Here is a 17,115-nt window from a genome sequence, read left to right as displayed (position 1 = left end):
TTAGGAAGAGTAATTTTTTATGGTTTATTATCCAACACTTTCCTTGAGTTTAGTTAGTTTTGAAGTCAGAAATAGTAAACATTTTTATTGGTTTATTATCCAGCATTTTCCCTGAGTTTTGTTGGTTTTAGGAATAGTAATTTTGTATGGTTTATTAAATAGTATTTTCTTAGACTGTTTATGTAAATTAAAATAGGAAAGGAGACATACGTCAGTTTTTATTTTTATTTGCAAACATGTATTTATTTTAGTTGTTCACAATTAAATTGTTTTAATTTGGTTTTGTTATACAATTGTTTAAAATATTGAAAAACATGATCATCAAATGTTGATCTTATTCAAAATACACTATAAAGCATAACATATTTTAACATATATTTTTAATGTGCATTTGCAAAATTAAAAATATATTTTTACATACATATTTTTTAACAGTTTTAAAAAATAGTAAATATTTATGAGGCATAGTCATGTAGTATTAAAGTAAGTATATTTTCAGTTCTTTTAATATAGACTTCTTGATTCTTGGTATTTATAATTTTTTTAAAGAAAAGTAAACATTTTTGCACATTTGTTTAACATTTCCTTTTAATACATTTTATATCATTTTATTTTTGTCATAAAATTATATCATATGTATTTTATAATATTATAGTTTGTACATTTTGTTTTTATTATTCAGTATTTTAAATAAATATACATGTTAATATATATTAAATATTATATTTTATGATTTGTGATAATATATTTAATATATATTTTACATTTTTTGTTAAAGTTTTCTATATTTGTAATATTCAAAATATGGAAATATATATTTAATTTTTAGTATTTTCATTATTATTTCTCCATTCTCATTTTTATTACGCAACCATTATTTTTCCATATCCTCACTTTTCTGTCTATCTGTTTAGATTTTAGGTCATTTCGGAAGACGGAACCTCATGTTTGGGGGCTGTGTTTTGCCGGTTAAGGTAAGATTGATTTCATGTAGTTTTAGGATAGGGTGAAGTAGTGTTAGAGTTCTTAGACTTGTTAGGGTGCTAAATGTTCATTTTGTGTGTAGTATGGCGTTGTTTTCGTAGTCTAGTGTTTGATGTGTTTGACGTAGTGTTGAAGAGTAGTAGAGTGTTATCTAGTGCTACTTATGGGTTGTTTAATTATGTAATGTTGTATTTAATGTTGAAATTAATGTGTGTGGATTTATATATGTTATAGTGGGAGGGTGTTTTTTTTTGCGGGTTTCCCGTTTCGTTAATGGATGGTGCTGAAGACGCATTTTTTTTTAAAAAGGAAAATGTATTTTGTTTCTAGAAACAAATTACATTTTTACATTTCCTTTTATTTTTTGGGTTTGTTGGAGCGTTTATTTTTTTAAACTAATTTTTGTGTTTTTGAGGGTTTTGTATTGAGAGGATTGCGTTTTTGGAGTCTTTTTTCTACAGTTGTATTTTTGCATTTTTTGGGGGCTATATATACTATGGATCTGTTCATTTTTGAGGAACATCTACTGCGACATAACTAAGTTATTTTTTATTATTATGGGTGGGAAATGTTTTTGGTAACATTTGGTTTGCTTGTTGCTTTTTAATTCAATAATGTTATCTATATATATAAAAACTAAAGTATGTCTGTCTGTCTGTCTGTCTGTTTGTCCTTTATGCATTACTACACCAATCATCTGATCGCCATGAAACTTTGGGAAGTTGTTGAGTACACCCCCGCAAACATTTCTGGCATAAATATGTTTTAAATATCGGCCCCCCAGGGCCCTCATAATCTTTCGAATTGTACGCACCAGACGGAAAAACAACAAATCGTGTATCCACAAGCACTCAAATAAATAAATAGAATTAAAACATGATTCATCCGATCGCCATGAAACGTTGGGAAGTTGTTGAATACACTCCTGCGAAGGTTTCTGGCATCCATTTTTTTTAAATATCGGCCCCCCCAGGGCCCTCATAATCTTTAGAATACTGATGTACGCACAAGATGGAAAAACAACAAATGGTGTATCCACAAGCACTCAAATAAATAAATAGAATTAAAACACCATTCATCCGATCGCCATGAAACTTTGGGAAGTTGTTGAGTACACTCCCGCAAAGGTTTCTGGCATAAAAATGTTTTGAAGACTGATGACTGATGACTTGTTCGACAATGAACAAGCAATCAGGCTGCGTATCATTGAGGGTTGCCGTGACACTGAGTTCCGCACAAGGATCCTAAAGGAGCCAACATCACTAGAAAACATCCTGTTGTTGGCAAGAGCAGACGCGAGAGCGACAACACACGCAAAGGAAAAGGAGCAAGGAAAGTAACGTCGAGTGGAGCAAGCGCACCGCCTAACAAATAACAACTGCTCGGGTGGTTGGAAAAAAGGACAGAAATGAACAAACGGCGAAGAAGCAACCGGAGGTAACGTGTTATAGGTGCGGGCTTGAATTTCGGCATAGAGGCCCATGCCCGGCATTTGGCCAGACATGCAAGAAGTGCAATGGGAGAAATCACTATGCCAGTGTGTGCCAAGGAATGCATTTCAGGAATGACCGAGGAAGAACAGGAAGACCACGAATGTCAACATATTGAGACAGGAACAAGGAGTTCCTCAGTAGAGTCAGGCGAAGCAGAGGAAGAAGAAAAGACGAAACGACTCTATCTCATGTCGGATGTCACTACTGAGTCCGGGGATGAAGGTGAAGATAGAGAAAGAATATGCCTTGTGGACAAAAGCAAGATAAAGAAGACAGAATCTGTGACCATAGGTGTGGGGCCACACAAAACAACGTTTGTCCTGGACAGTGGCGCAACATGCAACATCATGTGCGTCTCTGAATACGAAAAGATGAAAATTAAGCCAGCACTGAGGCCTTCCCGAGTTGAAGTATACACCTGGGGATCCAAGAAACCAATAACAAACAAGGGGAAATTCATGGAAGAACTGACATACAAGGACCAAAAGATAAAAGAAGAAATACGTGTGCTGAAAGGCGACATCCCAGCACCATGTCTACTGAGCAACATCACGGCTCAGATAATGGGTCTCCTAGCAATGACCTACAATATGTCATAGAAGAGAAGCATCCTGAAAGAGTACCCCAAGCTGCTGCAAGGATTAGGAAAACTGAAAGGGCGGCAAATAATGCCACATATTGATGAAACAGTAAGGCCAGTAGCACAACATCATAGAAGAGTACCAAATCACCTGCAGCCACAGGTAGAAGAAGAGCTAGAAGCACTCCTTAAGCAGGACATAATAGAGCCAGCAGAAGGACCAATGCCCTGGGTGTCATGGGCACGTCAAAAATAAGAATTTGTGTCGACGTGAGGATACCGAACAAAGCAATTGAACGTGAGAGGCATCCTGGACCACACCTCGATGATATGATCAGCTGCCTCACAGGCACAAGACGTTTCTCCAAATTGGATCTGTGTAAGGGATATCATCAACTAGAACTAGATCCTCAGTCTAGATATATCACAACGTTCTCCACCCACTTAGGTCTCTTTAGATACAAACGCCTGAACTTTGGGATCTCATCTGCAGCGGAAATCTTTCAAGAGACAATACGCCAAGTAATAAGGCCAGTAAAAACCAGTTTGACTTACAGCGTTGACATTCTGGTGTTTGGAAAGTCAGACGAAGAGCACGACAAAGCTCTGAGAGAAGTATGCTCTCACCTGGAGCAAGCCGGTCTGACACTGAATGAAGACAAATGTGAGCTAGAGCGTGACGAACTAGTATTCTTTGGCCACATTTTCTCTAAGAAAGTAATGAGACCAGATCTTAGCAAAGTAAAAACACTGGAAAGAGCGAAGCAACCAAGTGATGTAGCAGAAGTGAGGTCATTCCTTGGTCTTGCTAGCTACTGTGCAAGATATATTCAAGACTTTGTCACTGTAAGCGCACCCCTAAGAGAACTGACGAAACAGGGATAACGTTTCACGTGGACTGACAAATGCAGCAAAGCGTTAGAAGAAATAAGACATGCTGTGATAGCAGTGGATCACCTAGCATATTTTGATCCGAGACTGTGCACTGAACTAACTGTGGATGTGAGTCCAGTGAGACTAGGGGCATTACTGGCGCAACACCAACCAGGAAAAGACGCCCCAAGACATGTAGTGGCATATGGAAGCAAAAGCCTGTCAGATGTGGAAAAAGGATACTCCCAGCCAGAAAAAGGGAGCTTGGCGGTAGTGTGGGCATGTGAACCCTACCACATGTTCATCTACGGAAAACCATTTACAATCATAACAGATCACCAAGCACTGATAACAATATACGGAAATCCAAATGCAAAGATACCACCTAGGATAGAGAGGTGGGGGATAAGGCTCATGGATTACAACTTCAAGATAATCCACAAGCCAGGGAAGGAACACAATCCACCTGACTACGTATCAAGGCACCCCCTGCCACAAGCCTCACAAGCAACAACGATGGCAGAGGAATACCTGAACTTCGCACTGAAACACAGCACACCGGCACCTATAACAATGGAAGAGCTAGAACAAGAAACACAGCAAGATCCCACCATGCAGGCCACAATGAAAATAACAAAACAGCAAAGGTGGAGACACGTTAACAGCAACAGCAAGTGGGAACAAGGGGTAGAAAGAGAAGAATTGCTGGCGTTCAAGAAGATAAGTGAAGAGCTCTCCGAAAGTGAAAATGGAATAATGATGAGAGGCACTCAAATAGTAATACCGCGGACAGTGAGAAGAAGGACAGTAGAACTCGCGCATGAGTCACATCGAGGGATTGTAGCAACAAAAAAAATGCTGCGAGAAAAAGTGTGATTTCCAGGACTAGACAACATGGTCGAGGAAACTGTAATGCACTGCCACATCTGCCAAATAACAGGGCCCTCATCAAACCCGGAGCCACTGCAAACCTCCCAACTCCCAAAAGCAGTGTGGACAGAGCTGGCAGCCGACTTCTATGGCCCCCTGGAGACAGGAAATTACCTGCTGGTAATAATAGATGAGTTCTCCAGGTTCCCAATTGTGAGACAAGTCGCGTCAACCTCGGCAAACGCAACACTGCCAGTCTTAGATGACATATTCGCAGCATGGGGGTCACCACAGACACTGAAGACAGACAATGGTCCGCCATTCTCTGGCGAAGAGTTCAAAAGATTTATGGAATACCTTGGAATAAATCATTGACGAATAACACCTCTGTGGCCACATGCCAATGGAATGGCAAACGATTTATGGGAACAATCAAAAAGGCGATACAGAGAGCAAAACTAACACAGGTCTCGATTGGACAAGCACTCTGTCAGGTGCTGAGGGATTATCGGAACACCACTCACAACTCCACAGGCAGATGTCCTGCTGAACTGGTGTTGGGGCGCTCAAGCAGAACAAGATTGCCACAAATGAAAGAGGTGGAATGAGTGGAGCAAAAGGACATTGCTGCAAGAGACCAAGCACGCAAAAGCAAAAATGAAGGCTTATCCTGACCAGAGAAGACAAGCGACAAACACAAAAATAAAAGAAGGAGACACCGTGATAGTGAAACAAAGACAAGTGAGGAAATCTGACAGCGCATTTTGAAGAGACCCATTGACAGTGACAGAGGTAAATGGACCAATGATAACGGCGTCAGCAGGTCAATATCACATCACTAGAAATAGCTCGCACTTCAGAGAACTGAAGACTAAAGATGAGGAAGTGCCAAAGCAAGAGCCAAGGGAAGAGACGAACAGGGAAGAAGCACAAGCTGATATCTGAGGACAGCGACCAAGAAGAGAATGCAAGAAGACTTAAAGACTGATTGAGGAGATATAAAGAGAAGGAGGCCTGTGGACAATTTTCTATCTATCTCTCTCACTCTCTCTGACCACAGGCAGCAGTCGGTGAAATGTTTGTTTGCAACAAGGGGGGAGATGTCGTGCCCTGGACAAAGGGTACTAGGACCCTGTCGCACGGGACACAGGTCAGGGGACACCGGACACCAGTACCGGTCAGTGGAGGGGGACCACATATTCCTGGGCAGGACCTCAAGGCAAGAGGTCGCTGTGTATGCTTGCTGTATGATGACTAATAAATGTGTACCTGACAAGCCCAACCGTTTCTTGTGCTTTCTTTGGGGACGTGCAACACGACAGAGACTTGGTCTCAAAAGAAAGGTCAAGAGAAATGGGAAAGGAAGCCACTCTTAACTAGCAATCCAGTGAACCAAATTCCTTCTACCCCAGTAGGGGGGAATCCCAAAGTTGCCAATGGTTAGGCCTCTACTGATCCAAAAGAGGTTTTTAAATGGCAGGGAGGTGTCCAGAAGCAGGGTGTCACCCTTGAACTGATAGAAGGGAGAGTGAAACAAGGGTCTCTGCTACAGGTTGTGATAGTCCTCACTCTAAACAGCAAGAGAGGTTCCAATAACCCTTTGTTGCCCCTAAGGTAGCTCACACACTTGTCAGTTGAGAGCTGAAGGTGGTGATTTTGGATACTGACAGCTGTCAGTAGCCTCTGCTGGGATCTGGCCTTAATGGCAGCACTGTACTTGCCATGAGAGGCAGACCATGGCCAAAAGTAAGTTCTGGGAAGGCCGCGGAGAGTAACACTCCCATATTCAAATTTAACTGCCTGTTTGAAGTCATTGGCTGGCAGGCAGGGTTTCAGTCTTCTCAAGGTGTTCATCTGAAAATGTGCTCCTTTTGTAGAGGCGCAGATGTGTTTCTGCATGTTTAGATTTTTGTCCAGGGTCACTTCCAGTGATTTTGCTGAATCGATGATGATAGATTGACCTTTGAGTGCTGTTAGGTGGTTAATCCAATTAAGGATGGTGATTGATAGGTTGAGATTAGCGATTCAGGGGAATTCTGTTTGGAGGGTGTTTAGTTTCAAATTAATTTTGGACAGCCAGGTCTGGGTTTTTAGAAGCGTTGCATTGAGCGATTTGATATCCTCAAGCGAGTGGATCTTTATGTAGAGATGCGTGTCATCTGCGTACATGTGATAATGGATTTTTGCTGAGCTGAGAAGATCTGTGAGTGGTTCCATGAACAAGTTGAACTGTGTAGGTAAGAGGGATGATCCCTGTGGTACTCCTAAGGTGACTGGGACAGGTTTGGATAAGGATTGATTAATCTTGAATCTTTGAGATCTATTTTGTAGGAAGGAGGGGAACAAATTTAGAACAGATCACGAGAGGCCCAGTCTGTATTTCAGGAGCTCGTTTATATTGTCGTGTTTGACAGTGTCAAAGGCAGAGCAAGCAAGATCAATAGAGAGGCTTCATGTTGGTCCAGGATGCAAAGGGGCCTATTACGATGGCGGGCAAACAAAGTCTGCCCGCCACCGCAATGGAGCACGGGACCAACTGCCGAAGTTGCGGCGGTCCCGCCATGCAAATTAGGATGCGCCTGCCACACTGCAGGCACATCCTCGACATTAACATTGCGGCAGGTGGAGCTGTAAGCAGCATCCGCCACAATGTTAATGCCCATGTTGTGCATTGCCATGCACATCGGTCAGGCACCGCGCGGTGCCTGCCACCTTGTGCATGGCAATGATGGGGGTACTATGGGTACCCCCCAGTATAGCTATCCATGCCCCCACCACCCCGGGCCCACAATGGGCCCTAGCGGAGATTTTCCGTATGCCTTTCCATGGTGGAGTCTCCTCCATGGAAAGGCATGCATCCTAATACGGATGGCCATATTGAGTCCCTTTTCTGCCTGGCCGGCAATCCACCCGGCGGAAAAGCGGCAGACGGTCTTCCAGTCCGCCGTGGTGCCCCCGCCAAACTAATATGGTGGAGATGAACCAGGGAAATTTGGCAGGCGGATCCGACCGATATCATAATGGGCCCCTTAGTGTGTCATATATTATGTGGGTCATGGCTGATTCGGTGCTGTGACCTGCATGGAAGCCGGATTGGAATTGGTTGAGCAGGTTGAATTGATCTATGTGTTTGCTAGGCTGCATGTGAACACATTTTTGTAAGAGTTTGGCCAGAGTTGGGATGTTGGATATTGGTCAATAGTTTTTTATATCCTTCGGGTCTTGCATGAATATCAAGTCAAGAATATCGATGGTGTAAAATATCGAGGTAAGTTTTTTCGTTGTTAAACATATTGATTTTTGTGTATTTTAGAAATATGGATTTTGAAAATATCAATGTCAAAAATATTGTTTTAAATAATATTGACTGTATTTTTTATGTTTTTGTTTAATGTTTTAATTCTTTAAAAAATATTTTAGTAGTAGTTTTTTTATATGTTTACATTTATTTGTTAATGTTAAAATGACTGTTTTTATTGTATTTTCACTTATTTTTAGGAGCGGGATGTTGGGCTTTTTAGGGATAAGGGTGGGGAGTAATTTAAAAATATTTGTTTAAACTAATAATTAATTTTTACATTTTATGTAGAATTTTAGGAGTGGGATGTTGGGTTTATAGGGGATAAGGGTTGGGAGTAATTTAAAAATGTTGGTTTAAAAATAATTTTTTAATAAAAAATACATTGTTAAATGTAAATAGTTTTTAATTAAAAATTAAAAAATAAACTTTTAAAATGTTGATTTTTTTGGGTGCAAGTATTTTCATGTAAATTGTAAAAAAATACTACAAATATTTATTTATTAAAATAATGATTCCAATAAATATATGATAGTAAAATTATGTGTATTTTTATTTATGTATTATTTTTTATTGTTTTTTTACAAATGTTTTAAGTATTAGTAATTTTTTTTAGTTGGAACATTTTGAATTCTAAATTTTTATTAAAAAATTAAGGAAAATTTAGAATTTAATATTGAAATTTCTTTGATTTTCGTAATTAAAGAAAAATCTAAATGTTATTGACAATTTGTTTTATTTGTAAATATTGTAATTTATAACGTCATTTTTTTTAAGAACTTGTTTTTTAAACGATTTTCAAAAGTTTTTGTAAATGTGTTACATTTTTACATTTGATTAATTTTCATTTTTACAAATATATGATTTTTTCATAGTTTTGAAATTTTAGAATTTTTTTATGTTTACATTTTTTATCTTATTTAGCACTTTCCCTTGAGTTATTTGTTTTGGAGTATGAATAGTAATTTTTTAAAGTTTATTATCAAGCACTTTCTGTGACTTTAGTTTGTTTGGAGTTATATTAGCAATTATTTTAAAGTTTACTATTTAGCACTTTCTATGAGTTTAGTTGGTTTTGAAGTTGGAATAGTAATTTTTTATGGTTTATTATCCAACACTTTTCCTGAGGTTAGTTGGTTTTGGAATTAAGAATAGTAAATGTTTTGGAGTTAGGAATAGTAATTTTTTTATCGGTTTATTATCCAGCACTTTCCCTGAGTTTAGTTAGTGTTGGAATAGTAGTTTTTATGGTTTATTATCGACCAGTTTCCCATGAATTTAGTTGGTTTTGGAGTTCAGAATAGTAATTTTTTTATTGGTTCATTATTCACCGCTTTCCCTGACTTTAGTTGGTTTTGGAGTTGAAACAGTAATTTTGTATGATTTATTATCCAACCACTTTCCCTGAGTTTAGTTGGTTTTGGAGTTCAGGAATAGTAAACAAAAAATATGGTTTATTATTATCCAGCACTTTCCCTGGGTTTACTTGGGTTTGGAGTTATAAAAATATATTTTTTTATTGGTTTATTATTCAGCACTTTACTTGAGTTTAGTTGGTTTTGCAGTTAGAAATAGTTAAAAAATGATGGTTTATTATCCACCACTTTCCCTGAGTTTAGTTGATTTTGGAGTTGGAGTAGTAATTTTGTTATGGTTTTATATCCAACACTTTCCCTGAGTTTAGTTGGTTTTGGAATTAGGAAGAGTAATTTTTTATGGTTTATTATCCAACACTTTCCTTGAGTTTAGTTAGTTTTGAAGTCAGAAATAGTAAACATTTTTATTGGTTTTTTATCCAGCATTTTCCCTGAGTTTTGTTGGTTTTAGGAATAGTAATTTTGTATGGTTTATTAAATAGTATTTTCTTAGACTGTTTATGTAAATTAAAATAGGAAAGGAGACATACGTCAGTTTTTATTTTTATTTGCAAACATGTATTTATTTTAGTTGTTCACAATTAAATTGTTTTAATTTGGTTTTGTTATACAATTGTTTAAAATATTGAAAAACATGATCATCAAATGTTGATCTTATTCAAAATACACTATAAAGCATAACATATTTTAACATATATTTTTAATGTGCATTTGTAAAATTAAAAATATATTTTTACATACATATTTTTTAACAGTTTTAAAAAATAGTAAATATTTATGAGGCATAGTCATGTAGTATTAAAGTAAGTATATTTTCAGTTCTTTTAATATAGACTTCTTGATTCTTGGTATTTATAATTTTTTTAAAGAAAAGTAAACATTTTTGCACATTTGTTTAACATTTCCTTTTAATACATTTTATATCATTTTATTTTTGTCATAAAATTATATCATATGTATTTTATAATATTATAGTTTGTACATTTTGTTTTTATTATTCAGTATTTTAAATAAATATACATGTTAATATATATTAAATATTATATTTTATGATTTGTGATAATATATTTAATATATATTTTACATTTTTTGTTAAAGTTTTCTATATTTGTAATATTCAAAATATGGAAATATATATTTAATTTTTAGTATTTTCATTATTATTTCTCCATTCTCTTTTTTATTACGCGACCATTATTTTTCCATATCCTCACTTTTCTGTCTATCTGTTTAGATTTTAGGTCATTTCGGAAGACGGAACCTCATGTTTGGGGGCTGTGTTTTGCCGGTTAAGGTAAGATTGATTTCAGGTAGTTTTAGGATAGGGTGAAGTAGTGTTAGAGTTGTTAGACTTGTTAGGGTGCTAAATGTTCATTTTGTGTGTAGTATGGCGTTGTTTTCGTAGTCTAGTGTTTGATGTGTTTGACGTAGTGTTGAAGAGTAGTAGAGTGTTATCTAGTGCTACTTATGGGTTGTTTAATTATGTAATGTTGTATTTAATGTTGAAATTAATGTGTGTGGATTTATATATGTTATAGTGGGAGGGTGGTTTTTTTTGCGGGTTTCCCGTTTCGTTAACGGATGGTGCTGAAGACGCATTTTTTTTTAAAAAGGAAAATGTATTTTGTTTCTCGAAACAAATTACATTTTTACATTTCCTTTTATTTTTTGGGTTTGTTGGAGCGTTTATTTTTTTAAACTAATTTTTGTGTTTTTGAGGGTTTTGTATTGAGAGGATTGCGTTTTTGGAGTCTTTTTTCTACAGTTGTATTTTCGCATTTTTTGGGGGCTATATATACTATGGATCTGTTCATTTTTGAGGAACATCTACTGCGACATAACTAAGTTATTTTTTATTATTATGGGTGGGAAATGTTTTTGGTAACATTTGGTTTGCTTGTTGCTTTTTAATTCAATAATGTTATCTATATATATAAAAACTAAAGTATGTCTGTCTGTCTGTCTTTCTGTTTGTCCTTTATGCATTACTACACCAATCATCTGATCGCCATGAAACTTTGGGAAGTTGTTGAGTACACCCCCGCAAACATTTCTGGCATAAATATGTTTTAAATATCGGCCCCCCAGGGCCCTCATAATCTTTCGAATTGTACGCACCAGACGGAAAAACAACAAATCGTGTATCCACAAGCACTCAAATAAATAAATAGAATTAAAACATGATTCACCCGATCGCCATGAAACGTTGGGAAGTTGTTGAATACACTCCTGCGAAGGTTTCTGGCATCCATTTTTTTTAAATATCGGCCCCCCCAGGGCCCTCATAATCTTTAGAATACTGATGTACGCACAAGATGGAAAAACAACAAATGGTGTATCCACAAGCACTCAAATAAATAAATAGAATTAAAACACCATTCATCCGATCGCCATGAAACTTTGGGAAGTTGTTGAGTACACTCCCGCAAAGGTTTCTGGCATAAAAATGTTTTGAAGACTGATGACTTGTTCGACAATGAACAAGCAATCAGGCTGCGTATCATTGAGGGTTGCCGTGACACTGAGTTCCGCACAAGGATCCTAAAGGAGCCAACATCACTAGAAAACATCCTGTTGTTGGCAAGAGCAGACGCGAGAGCGACAACACACGCAAAGGAAAAGGAGCAAGGAAAGGAACGTCGAGTGGAGCAAGCGCACCGCCTAACAAATAACAACTGCTCGGGTGGTTGGAAAAAAGGACAGAAATGAACAAACGGCGAAGAAGCAACCGGAGGTAACGTGTTATAGGTGCGGGCTTGAATTTCCGCATAGAGGCCCATGCCCGGCATTTGGCCAGACATGCAAGAAGTGCAATGGGAGAAATCACTATGCCAGTGTGTGCCAAGGAATGCATTTCAGGAATGACCGAGGAAGAACAGGAAGACCACGAATGTCAACATATTGAGACAGGAACAAGGAGTTCCTCAGTAGAGTCAGGCGAAGCAGAGGAAGAAGAAAAGACGAAACGACTCTATCTCATGTCGGATGTCACTACTGAGTCCGGGGATGAAGGTGAAGATAGAGAAAGAATATGCCTTGTGGACAAAAGCAAGATAAAGAAGACAGAATCTGTGACCATAGGTGTGGGGCCACACAAAACAACGTTTGTCCTGGACAGTGGCGCAACATGCAACATCATGTGCGTCTCTGAATACGAAAAGATGAAAATTAAGCCAGCACTGAGGCCTTCCCGAGTTGAAGTATACACCTGGGGATCCAAGAAACCAATAACAAACAAGGGGAAATTCATGGAAGAACTGACATACAAGGACCAAAAGATAAAAGAAGAAATACGTGTGCTGAAAGGCGACATCCCAGCACCATGTCTACTGAGCAACATCACGGCTCAGATAATGGGTCTCCTAGCAATGACCTACAATATGTCATAGAAGAGAAGCATCCTGAAAGAGTACCCCAAGCTGCTGCAAGGATTAGGAAAACTGAAAGGGCGGCAAATAATGCCACATATTGATGAAACAGTAAGGCCAGTAGCACAACATCATAGAAGAGTACCAAAGCACCTGCAGCCACAGGTAGAAGAAGAGCTAGAAGCACTCCTTAAGCAGGACATAATAGAGCCAGCAGAAGGACCAATGCCCTGGGTGTCATGGGCACGTCAAAAATAAGAATTTGTGTCGACGTGAGGATACCGAACAAAGCAATTGAACGTGAGAGGCATCCCGGACCACACCTCGATGATATGATCAGCTGCCTCACAGGCACAAGACGTTTCTCCAAATTGGATCTGTGTAAGGGATATCATCAACTAGAACTAGATTCTCAGTCTAGATATATCACAACGTTCTCCACCCACTTAGGTCTCTTTAGATACAAACGCCTGAACTTTGGGATCTCATCTGCAGCGGAAATCTTTCAAGAGACAATACGCCAAGTAATAAGGCCAGTAAAAAACAGTTTGACTTACAGCGTTGACATTCTGGTGTTTGGAAAGTCAGACGAAGAGCACGACAAAGCTCTGAGAGAAGTATGCTCTCACCTGGAGCAAGCCGGTCTGACACTGAATGAAGACAAATGTGAGCTAGAGCGTGACGAACTAGTATTCTTTGGCCACATTTTCTCTAAGAAAGTAATGAGACCAGATCTTAGCAAAGTAAAAACACTGGAAAGAGCGAAGCAACCAAGTGATGTAGCAGAAGTGAGGTCATTCCTTGGTCTTGCTAGCTACTGTGCAAGATATATTCAAGACTTTGTCACTGTAAGCGCACCCCTAAGAGAACTGACGAAACAGGGATAACGTTTCACGTGGACTGACAAATGCAGCAAAGCGTTAGAAGAAATAAGACATGCTGTGATAGCAGTGGATCACCTAGCATATTTTGATCCGAGACTGTGCACTGAACTAACTGTGGATGTGAGTCCAGTGAGACTAGGGGCATTACTGGCGCAACACCAACCAGGAAAAGACTCCCCAAGACATGTAGTGGCATATGGAAGCAAAAGCCTGTCAGATGTGGAAAAAGGATACTCCCAGCCAGAAAAAGGGAGCTTGGCGGTAGTGTGGGCATGTGAACCCTACCACATGTTCATCTACGGAAAACCATTTACAATCATAACAGATCACCAAGCACTGATAACAATATACGGAAATCCAAATGCAAAGATACCACCTAGGATAGAGAGGTGGGGGATAAGGCTCATGGATTACAACTTCAAGATAATCCACAAGCCAGGGAAGGAACACAATCCACCTGACTACGTATCAAGGCACCCCCTGCCACAAGCCTCACAAGCAACAACGATGGCAGAGGAATACCTGAACTTCGCACTGAAACACAGCACACCGGCACCTATAACAATGGAAGAGCTAGAACAAGAAACACAGCAAGATCCCACCATGCAGGCCACAATGAAAATAACAAAACAGCAAAGGTGGAGACACGTTAACAGCAACAGCAAGTGGGAACAAGGGGTAGAAAGAGAAGAATTGCTGGCGTTCAAGAAGATAAGTGAAGAGCTCTCCGAAAGTGAAAATGGAATAATGATGAGAGGCACTCAAATAGTAATACCGCGGACAGTGAGAAGAAGGACAGTAGAACTCGCGCATGAGTCACATCGAGGGATTGTAGCAACAAAAAAAATGCTGCGAGAAAAAGTGTGATTTCCAGGACTAGACAACATGGTCGAGGAAACTGTAATGCACTGCCACATCTGCCAAATAACAGGGCCCTCATCAAACCCGGAGCCACTGCAAACCTCCCAACTCCCAAAAGCAGTGTGGACAGAGCTGGCAGCCGACTTCTATGGCCCCCTGGAGACAGGAAATTACCTGCTGGTAATAATAGATGAGTTCTCCAGGTTCCCAATTGTGAGACAAGTCGCGTCAACCTCGGCAAACGCAACACTGACAGTCTTAGATGACATATTCGCAGCATGGGGGTCACCACAGACACTGAAGACAGACAATGGTCCGCCATTCTCTGGCGAAGAGTTCAAAAGATTTATGGAATACCTTGGAATAAATCATTGACGAATAACACCTCTGTGGCCACATGCCAATGGAATGGCAAACGATTTATGGGAACAATCAAAAAGGCGATACAGAGAGCAAAACTAACACAGGTCTCGATTGGACAAGCACTCTGTCAGGTGCTGAGGGATTATCGGAACACCACTCACAACTCTACAGGCAGATGTCCTGCTGAACTGGTGTTGGGGCGCTCAAGCAGAACAAGATTGCCACATATGAAAGAGGTGGAATGAGTGGAGCAAAAGGACATTGCTGCAAGAGACCAAGCACGCAAAAGCAAAAATGAAGGCTTATCCTGACCAGAGAAGACAAGCGACAAACACAAAAATTAAAGAAGGAGACACCGTGATAGTGAAACAAAGACAAGTGAGGAAATCTGACAGCGCATTTTGAAGAGACCCATTGACAGTGACAGAGGTAAATGGACCAATGATAACGGCGTCAGCAGGTCAATATCACATCACTAGAAATAGCTCGCACTTCAGAGAACTGAAGACTAAAGATGAGGAAGTGCCAAAGCAAGAGCCAAGGGAAGAGACGAACAGGGAAGAAGCACAAGCTGATATCGGAGGACAGCGACCAAGAAGAGAATGCAAGAAGACTTAAAGACTGATTGAGGAGATATAAAGAGAAGGAGGCCTGTGGACAATTTTCTATCTATCTCTCTCACTCTCTCTGACCACAGGCAGCAGTCGGTGAAATGTTTGTTTGCAACAAGGGGGGAGATGTCGTGCCCTGGACAAAGGGTACTAGGACCCTGTCGCACGGGACACAGGTCAGGGGACACCGGACACCAGTACCGGTCAGTGGAGGGGGACCACATATTCCTGGGCAGGACCTCAAGGCAAGAGGTCGCTGTGTATGCTTGCTGTATGATGACTAATAAATGTGTACCTGACAAGCCCAACCGTTTCTTGTGCTTTCTTTGGGGACGTGCAACACGACAGAGACTTGGTCTCAAAAGAAAGGTCAAGAGAAATGGGAAAGGAAGCCACTCTTAACTAGCAATCCAGTGAACCAAATTCCTTCTACCCCAGTAGGGGGGAATCCCAAAGTTGCCAATGGTTAGGCCTCTACTGATCCAAAAGAGGTTTTTAAATGGCAGGGAGGTGTCCAGAAGCAGGGTGTCACCCTTGAACTGACAGAAGGGAGAGTGAAACAAGGGTCTCTGCTACAGGTTGTGATAGTCCTCACTCTAAACAGCAAGAGAGGTTCCAATAACCCTTTGTTGCCCCTAAGGTAGCTCACACACTTGTCAGTTGAGAGCTGAAGGTGGTGATTTTGGATACTGACAGCTGTCAGTAGCCTCTGCTGGGATCTGGCCTTAATGGCAGCACTGTACTTGCCATGAGAGGCAGACCATGGCCAAAAGTAAGTTCTGGGAAGGCCGCGGAGAGTAACACTCCCATATTCAAATTTAACTGCCTGTTTGAAGTCATTGGCTGGCAGGCAGGGTTTCAGTCTTCTCAAGGTGTTCATCTGAAAATGTGCTCCTTTTGTAGAGGCGCAGATGTGTTTCTGCATGTTTAGATTTTTGTCCAGGGTCACTTCCAGTGATTTTGCTGAATCGATGATGATAGATTGACCTTTGAGTGCTGTTAGGTGGTTAATCCAATTAAGGATGGTGATTGATAGGTTGAGATTAGCGATTCAGGGGAATTCTGTTTGGAGGGTGTTTAGTTTCAAATTAATTTTGGACAGCCAGGTCTGGGTTTTTAGAAGCGTTGCATTGAGCGATTTGATATCCTCAAGCGAGTGGATCTTTATGTAGAGATGCGTGTCATCTGCGTACATGTGATAATGGATTTTTGCTGAGCTGAGAAGATCTGTGAGTGGTTCCATGAACAAGTTGAACTGTGTAGGTAAGAGGGATGAACCCTGTGGTACTCCTAAGGTGACTGGGACAGGTTTGGATAAGGATTGATTAATCTTGAATCTTTGAGATCTATTTTGTAGGAAGGAGGGGAACAAATTTAGAACAGATCACGAGAGGCCCAGTCTGTATTTCAGGAGCTCCTTTATATTGTCGTGTTTGACAGTGTCAAAGGCAGAGCAAGCAAGATCAATAGAGAGGCTTCATGTTGGTCCAGGATGCAAAGGGGCCTATTACGATGGCGGGCGAACAAAGTCTGCCCGCCACCGCAATGGAGCAC

The sequence above is a fragment of the Lissotriton helveticus genome, chromosome 2_1 (genome assembly GCF_964261635.1).
Source record: "Lissotriton helveticus chromosome 2_1, aLisHel1.1, whole genome shotgun sequence".
NCBI classification, from domain to species: domain Eukaryota; kingdom Metazoa; phylum Chordata; class Amphibia; order Caudata; family Salamandridae; genus Lissotriton; species Lissotriton helveticus.
The sequence above is the reverse complement of the archived record's forward strand: the minus strand, read 5'-3'. Positions refer to the sequence as shown.